The sequence below is a fragment of the Physella acuta genome, unplaced genomic scaffold, assembly GCF_028476545.2.
Source record: "Physella acuta isolate Inbredline_101_S28 unplaced genomic scaffold, ASM2847654v3 ptg000095l, whole genome shotgun sequence".
Taxonomy (NCBI): Eukaryota; Metazoa; Mollusca; class Gastropoda; family Physidae; genus Physella; species Physella acuta.
Window position 1 is genome coordinate 246,645 of NW_026731615.1, and position 7,877 is coordinate 254,521.

The following is a 7,877-nucleotide window of genomic DNA, read 5'->3' on the forward strand; positions in this document are numbered from 1 at the left end:
GGTGGCGGGCATTGGTAAAAATATATATATTTTTTTATTTTTATATAAATCCTGTTTGTATAAGGCAATGAACGGGTTTCCACTGTTAAAATTCATGCAGCAAGAGCCCTAAAAGTTAGATGACATTTCACGATGTCACACCCCTCCCCCCCCCTCCCCCCCACCCACACACACACACACACTCCCAGCTTTTTTTTTTTTGACCTTTCTACAACTCCACCAAACAAACTCAACCCACTTGAACACTAAAACACCAACGCCAACGACTTAACCAACGATTGTATAGGCGGGTTGGTTGTGTGTGTATGTGGGGGGGGGGGGGGGTAGAGAAACAACGGCAATTGTAGGGGCTTAGAAAAACAACCTAATGTCGATAGCGCGAAAAATCTCGCAATCGATACCGGTGGATTTATTAGCACTACAACTACGTCTGCACGTGTGTGTGTGTGTCTGTCTACTCGTATGTGTGTGTACTCGTGTGTACTTGAGCGTGTGCTTGCACGCGTGTGTGTGTGAGTACGATCTCGAGTGTTTTAATGGCTTAGTTGACTTGCCCTTACACAAGGCCCCGCCCACAAAAGCTCGTGAGCGATGACCTATTGACCCACTCCCACCCGCCCTCGCCTGTCTTCGACCCCCTCTCCTCCTCTACCTGCATTAACCCCCCCCCTACATACACACACCATCTTTACACTACTAACGTGTATTTAATCCCACAAAATCACAATGTATTTCTAATCGTTTGGTGACCACTCCCTCTTCAACCCACCCCACCCCGCACCACCACCCCTTTGCAACAGTGTATTGACCCACTCCCCCACCACCGTACATCGAAACACCCCCCCCCCATCCACCTTAAATAGGACCCCCCCCCCCTCCTGCGACGTTATGTACTACCCCCTTCGTGTTGGTAAATGTTTTTTTTCAAGCATCTCTCCAAGAGACGCTCCGAGCCCCCCCCCCCCCCCCCCCCAGCACCCCCTCCCTCACCACCAATAGTTACCAAGAAGAATATATTTTATAGAGAGGATAAATAATTGTATTACTAGATAAAATATTGTTTTAACGCTAAATGTTAAGCTTTGTTATATTTGGTTAGGGGTCTGTGTGGTCGGGTAGGTAAAGCTCAAAGCTTAAAAGAAAAATTCCCGAGTTCGAACCCCCCGGACAGATGAGGCGCAATAGCTGGGAACAGTAACCCCATGTAGGGAAGACAACTCCAAAATCAAACAACTGCTGCTTTGTAGTTTGTTCTTGGTTGGATAAAAACTATGGAAGTAAATCCAAAAAGAAGAGCAGACTGAAATAGGAGTCAACGGCCTATATGGCGGATAACAAGTTAATACGTAATACTTAATTTTGGTGGAAATACAGTCCAGCATTACAATTGAGAACGAATGAGAACAATTTTTATTTGTCTGTTTTTTAACTGCATACGTGAAACTCTTTCTTCCACTCACCCACCAACCCATCCATCCATCAATCTATCAAACCACACACCAAATCATCCACCCATCAACCCACCCATCCACTCACCCATCCACCCATCCATCCATCCATCCATCCATCCACATCCACCCACTCATCCACTCACTCATCCACCCACCCACTCATCCTTCCACCCATCCATCCATCCATCCACCCACCCACCCAGTCATCCATCCACTCATCCACCCACCCACCCATCCACTCATCCACCCATCTATCCATCCATCCACATCGATCCACCTATCCATCCACCCACATATCCAACCATCCACCAATCCATCCACCCACCCACCCACCGATTAATCCTCGCACCAAACCATCCATTTATCATCCTAACCATCCACCCATCCATCCACCATCCACGATCACTTCAACCTTCTAATGTACCCACCCGTTGTCTAGACACGTGCACACGACTATTTGTCCCTCTCATTAGCTTATCGATCTCATTAATTAACTAAAAAAAAATTATTTTCAACCCAGGTAAAGTTAGATCGGGCGTGTTCATTCCAATTTTATCTTAAATTTTTAAAAACTATACCTTACCAACTACACCCGTCTAGATTTTACTGACTGACTGGTTTTAATTTAAAAAATTATTTTCCGTCTGCAGTCATGCGTACGGGGTACTATATTGATAACAATCCAAGTGATTGAATCAGGGGGAGGGAAACAATGATGTGACCTGGGGCTATAACGAGTTCGGTCCCTTTAACTCAGGAGCTCGTGTTGAGCGTGGGTGTTGTGGTGTGGTGGCGATTGTCGGTGCTTAGATCCACAGTGTTATCCACTGTTTTATGGATCGTTATCCGAACCCGAGGACTATTTATAATTCCTGGTTGTACATCCGCCGCTCCGGTGAAGGTCTATGGGCGCAGTCGGGCTTGTTCCAGCGACGGAAGTGACGTAGTTGGTCGAGCGACGGATGTGACGTAGGGGTTCGCGTGTAGACAAATGCAATGGGTTGAATACGTGATTATTTATGGAGGTTGGGGGGGGGGTTTATTGTGTAGACTAATGTTGGCCTTGAATAGGTAGATGGAGGCAAGTGGTCGGATGATAAAGCGTACGATCGCTGCATTAAAGGGCACGAGTTTGAACCTGGTGCAATCCATCGACGTTGGTTATGGGATGGGAAGACTGAAGGTGTATTTCTAACAGGTATGATTTTATGCGTTATTATAGAAATAGAACGTAAAGCAGTGGTTCTTAACCTGGGTTCATTTGGAACCCCAGGGGTTCGGTGAGTCAGTCTCAAGGGTTTGGCGGAGGTGAAAACACACACGTTCCCGACTCATATTATTCACGATCTTATTTTTGTCGATAAGGACGATAGAATGGTTTTGTGAATGCGCATATGAAACTGGTAGGGTTCGGTACCTCCAAAAATTTAAGAACCACTGGCGTAGAAAGCGTTACAAATGAGCGCCCTTGGTATTTGCTAGTTTACTCTATACGTACATCCCGGCTGGAGAGTTAGGTGGGTGGGGTGGGGTGATGGTTGACGGAGGGGGATGGGGGTAGACCATACATCGTGCAGGACAACCGATTTGTTTGTTTAACCGTCGCCATGGAAGCATCTACCTGATGTGATTTTTTTTTTAAACACAGAGAACCCAATTACTCACACCACGTGACGTAATAGATTATTCTCACGTGCGAACGATGTACTAGCTGGTCGAGTAGACCTACTCATGGAGAATCTAAATATTTGGGAGTAAAAGCGAATGGGGCTCAATATCGTAAAAGTAAAGATTACAAATTCGAAATGTGGTTAATAGAAGAAAAAATAACGAGTAACAAAATATTTTTAAATCAAAGAGAACTTCAAATTCGACTTGCAGTAAAAGATTAACAGGTTTTTATCCATAGTTCCATGCCGAAATGATCCTTAAAAGTATGAGAGCTGGACTGCTAACCCGTAAGTCTCGAGTTTGAATCCGGGTTCAAGTCAGTAAACCGTCCCTGAGTCCACCCAACTCTGATGGGTACTTAACTCACGTTAGGGAAAGTAAAGGCGGCTGGGCATAGTGCTGACCACAGTATCTCTTCATATGCCGAGGTCACAGAAACAAGTGAACACTACTTCACTTGCTCCGTAGACAGTCAGATTTGAAAGGGAACTTTTTATCGCGCCGAAACCTCAAGTAAGGAAGTTAGAGCGATAGAATCCTACCCCGAAAGTCTCGAGTTCAAATCCGGGTTTTATGTATGTAGAATCCTGTTCTGATAAGTACTTGACCACACTATATTTTCATACGCTGAGCACACAGAAACAGGCAAACTCTAAATCAAGTGCCACATGGACTGTCAAGTTTGAACGGGTACTTCACCACCTTACTATGTACCACATTATCACACTAAGATGATGATAATCAAAAATTGCGGGTGAAGTAGAGCCCAGCTGTTTCAGTCACCTCAACATATGTCGAGATGGTGTTGAGGAATGCTTAGCCAGATTGACTTTCAAAAACAGAACCATAGGCTCAATTTAAAAAAAAAAAAGCTTCTTGGACTGTCCTAGCTTCGAACTTAGGACCTCTATCTCTCACACCCATCCCCTTTCCCCCCCCCCCCCCCCCCCCACACACACACATACACCTATCCCGTCTTTACACCCGCCGTATCTTTAAATCACGGACCCCATTTCTGCTCGTTAACATTTTAATTATCCTCTAATCAACGGATTATTCCAGACTACTGCGTCGGTTTTAATTAAACCAAATCGTGTTTGTTTGTCCGAGCTTATCTTCTGATCTATCTACACGGGATTTAGCCTTGCCTGACATCCATTTGTGTACTCGCTACGTCTGTATTATTTGGTGGTTGACTTGACTAAGGCCTAAGTTAGAAGCGTTAAAATATTATAGTCTGGTGGTAAGACGTTTAAGGTAGTGTTTTGTGAAATTTTTTTTTAATGTAAATATGAGAAACTTTTCTGTTCAAGATTGACAGTTCTAAGACTTCGGTGAACAAGATAATTCACTCCATCCCAACTCATGCTAGGTACTCATTTAAGCTGAGCTGGCTCAACATAGCAATGTTTATTGATTTTGAAAGTTCCAGCATAAAAAACTCCGTGCCATGAAATGAAAAGTGGCTTACGTCATCAATGATGACCCGGGTCAACAGTGATAGGCTGTGTCACCAACGATGGTAAATGTCACTAATGATGACTTGTGTCACCAAATATGATCCATGTCACATATGACGCCCCATGTCACCAACCAAACCCGTCTCACCAACGATGGCCTATGTCATCCAATGACACCCTGTGTCACCAGCAATGGTTAACGTAACCAATGATTGAAGGACGCTTCACTCCATTGGTGCAACTATAATTTTCGTTCTAGTTCTAGCTAACGAGGCATTTCTAATTGGATCTCGCATAAATCGGCACCATGAAAAGTCGAGTTTGGTGTGGAGTATCTTTTTGCTATATATATATATATATATATATATATATATATATATATATATATATATATACATATATATATATATATGTGCATTACTGCCTATGATTTTCTATATTCTTATTTCGGAAAAAAATTCTTACTATTTATTCAACTTTTAAAACAGTTTAGGGCTTTTACATTGATTCTAATAAAGATGTTTAAAACACTAATTCTCTTCAAAAAAAAGGACGGGAATCCGTTGATACATGACCAAGTTGTAGGACATGAGTGTTCTAGTTTTGCGTTGTTAAAGTTCCTGAACTTGATTACAATACGCCCCCACCCCCAACCCACCCTATCATTGCTGCAATATTAAATTGCTGACTAAGAGAAAATTGAAAATAAAATAAAACAAACGGACGACATTGAAACGCTGTCATCATGTGTACACACACACATATGTATATATACACACACACACACACACATATATATATATATATATATATATATATATATATATATATATATATATATATATATATATATATAAAACATTGTGTACAATGGCCAAGAGGTAGAGCGATGGATTATAACTAAATTGCTAAAGTTGACGTCACCATTAGAAATCTCTTCGCATATAGAGGAAACCTGTTCAAGAGTTCACGCAGCAGTAATAAATACCTAGCATATATTTTTTTTAAACATTGCAAGTTCCCCGAATTAATCGGGGGGGGGGGGGGGGGTAAAAATCAGACGCATTAAACTTCAACTGCCCTATTGGAGGTTAAACTAAGAAAATAAGAATGAATAAATAAATGATGTACTAACCGTCTGTCGGCCACTTTAACCATTTAGCCAGGGGCCAGGTGGTCACCGGATGCTGGAGTTGTCCTTAAGGTGAAGGTCACACATTTGCCCGACACGCACACAAGTATTTAGTTTTAAAATCTTAAAAATTCGCTTCCACAAGCAACGAAAATTGACTAATATTACAGAAAGTGGTTGTTTTTTTTTCATACAAAGCATCCAAAATTAATCCAATTAACGTTTCAATTAAAAAAAGGATAACTCTCCTTGTCTGAACTTATATAAGATAGAGTTCCTTCCCTTTACTAAATCCGGTTGTTTTTTATTTTTAAACTATAGAGACTTCGTATCGCTCAGTAGGTCTACTAATTCTATTTTATTTTTAAAACGTGTTTATTTTTGTCTAAATAAGCAACAACCACTCCGTGCTACCTCAAACTGGCTACCTTAGGCTGCTACCTTCCGCTGAAGTTGTTCGAGGTGTTTGTTCCAAGTTCAGTACAGCGCCCCTAGCCTAGCGGTCGGTGTTTTTACCGTCAACGATACGCCCACAGCCGTACCACCGCGCTTCACCCGGACCTTTCTACCGCGCAAGCACACGGACGGTGTTGAAAATTTTATCCTACCGGAATCTCTCGCCGGCCCTCACAAACGGGGCTGACACCGTACGGCGCGGCGGGTGTGACACGGTGGACGGCGGCGTGTCGCGAGCAGAGGCGAGACGACGCGATCACACGCAATTTCCGGTCACGGTTTTTGCAGAAGTAAAACACAACGCAACAAATTTTAATACCCGAACCAACATTGATTTGTTGTTTTTTTTATCGTTTTTCAATCAATCTTGAAAAATATTTTATTTATTTTTATGAATAAAAGATAGGCATTATCCTAATATATAAAAGCCCATGTGCGCACTTCAATCTCTCTATCATTTTTCTGTATATATTTTGCAATTTATTGCCTTGGTGTCACCCCCCAAAATGGTGTCACTTCTGTTTTCAAATACAATTGGTTTTTATAAAATCAAAACGCTAATATGAACATTACTAAAGTACCTTTCATGCGGTACCCCCCCCCCCCCGAGATGTTTTTATGGGGGCCCACCGGGATTTTTCCCGATAGAACTTGCTGGCCAGTACACCCCAAAATATGTCTGAAAGAAACCCTCATCTTAACGCAAAATTATTTATGAACATTTTTTTTTTTAATTTTATTACGACTTCTATTAATGGCCCAATACAATTCATCACACAAAAAAAGCCGGATTACTATTAGTTTGTGTGGGTTTTTTTGTTCAAATGGTTGTCCAGAAACGAGGTCCCATTTTTTTTAGAGGGAAGAGGGTTTGTAATTTTGTGATGCTGTATGACCAGGGGGGGGGGGGGGGGGGCGAGGTGTCAGAAAATGAGACTACACAATTATGCATTTTATTTAAAGTTATAAACTAATATTTGACTTTTTGCATGTTTTTTTTTTCTTTTAAATTGTAAAAGAAATAGACTAAATACTCAATGATGACCACGATCACTAAATGTTTTAGAAAAGATATAGGTATTTTTAAAAAATTAAGACGGGGGGGGGGGTGGCTGAGGTATGACGTCACTTCAAAGGTGGGAGTCAGACTTTGTTTTAGTTTTTGTTCCCATATTTGACGATATCGAAAAGAGGCAAAAAAAAAAACGTCACAAAAAAAATTTGAGGTCGTTTATGGCTGACCCCGAAACTAGCCACATTTGTTCGTACAACGAGGCAGAAACTAGCCACATTTGCTCGTACAACGAGGCGTTCCTTTAGAATCTTTGCTTGCCAATACGACATTATACATACATAGTACATACAAGTTACATACATCTCTTCCTCCTACACGCCATCAAACCCCAGACATAACCGTTAACCGTTATATCCGAACATAGGAAATATACCGTGTTTATTTTTGTTTGAGTACTTTTTTTTTTCTACAGCACGGCAGAACAAACAATGGCTAGAACAATCCCAGAATGTATTTGTGTGTAGGCGTAGGTTTTTTCTCTTCTTTTAATACGGATGTGGTAGTAAGTAAAGTTCCCTTTCCGAACGTGACGGTCTATGGGGCGGGTCAAGTATAGTTCATCTGGAAAAATAAAATAAAAATCGGAGAATGTATTTGTATTTGTAGGCGTTCTTAATAGGGATGTGGTTTTT

The 7,877-nt window shown here is 41.6% G+C and overlaps 1 protein-coding gene across 1 annotated transcript in view; it reads right to left on the minus strand.

Annotated features, from left to right (window-relative positions):
- Positions 1-6,074, minus strand: part of LOC131929496 (uncharacterized) — an 85,992-nt gene extending 79,918 nt beyond the window's left edge. Inside the window, exon 1 of the mRNA XM_059285749.1 lies at positions 5,718-6,074. The gene's annotated coding sequence lies outside the window, so the exon portion shown is untranslated. The remainder of the gene's footprint in view (positions 1-5,717) is intronic.
- Positions 6,075-7,877: the final 1,803 nt, after the last annotated feature.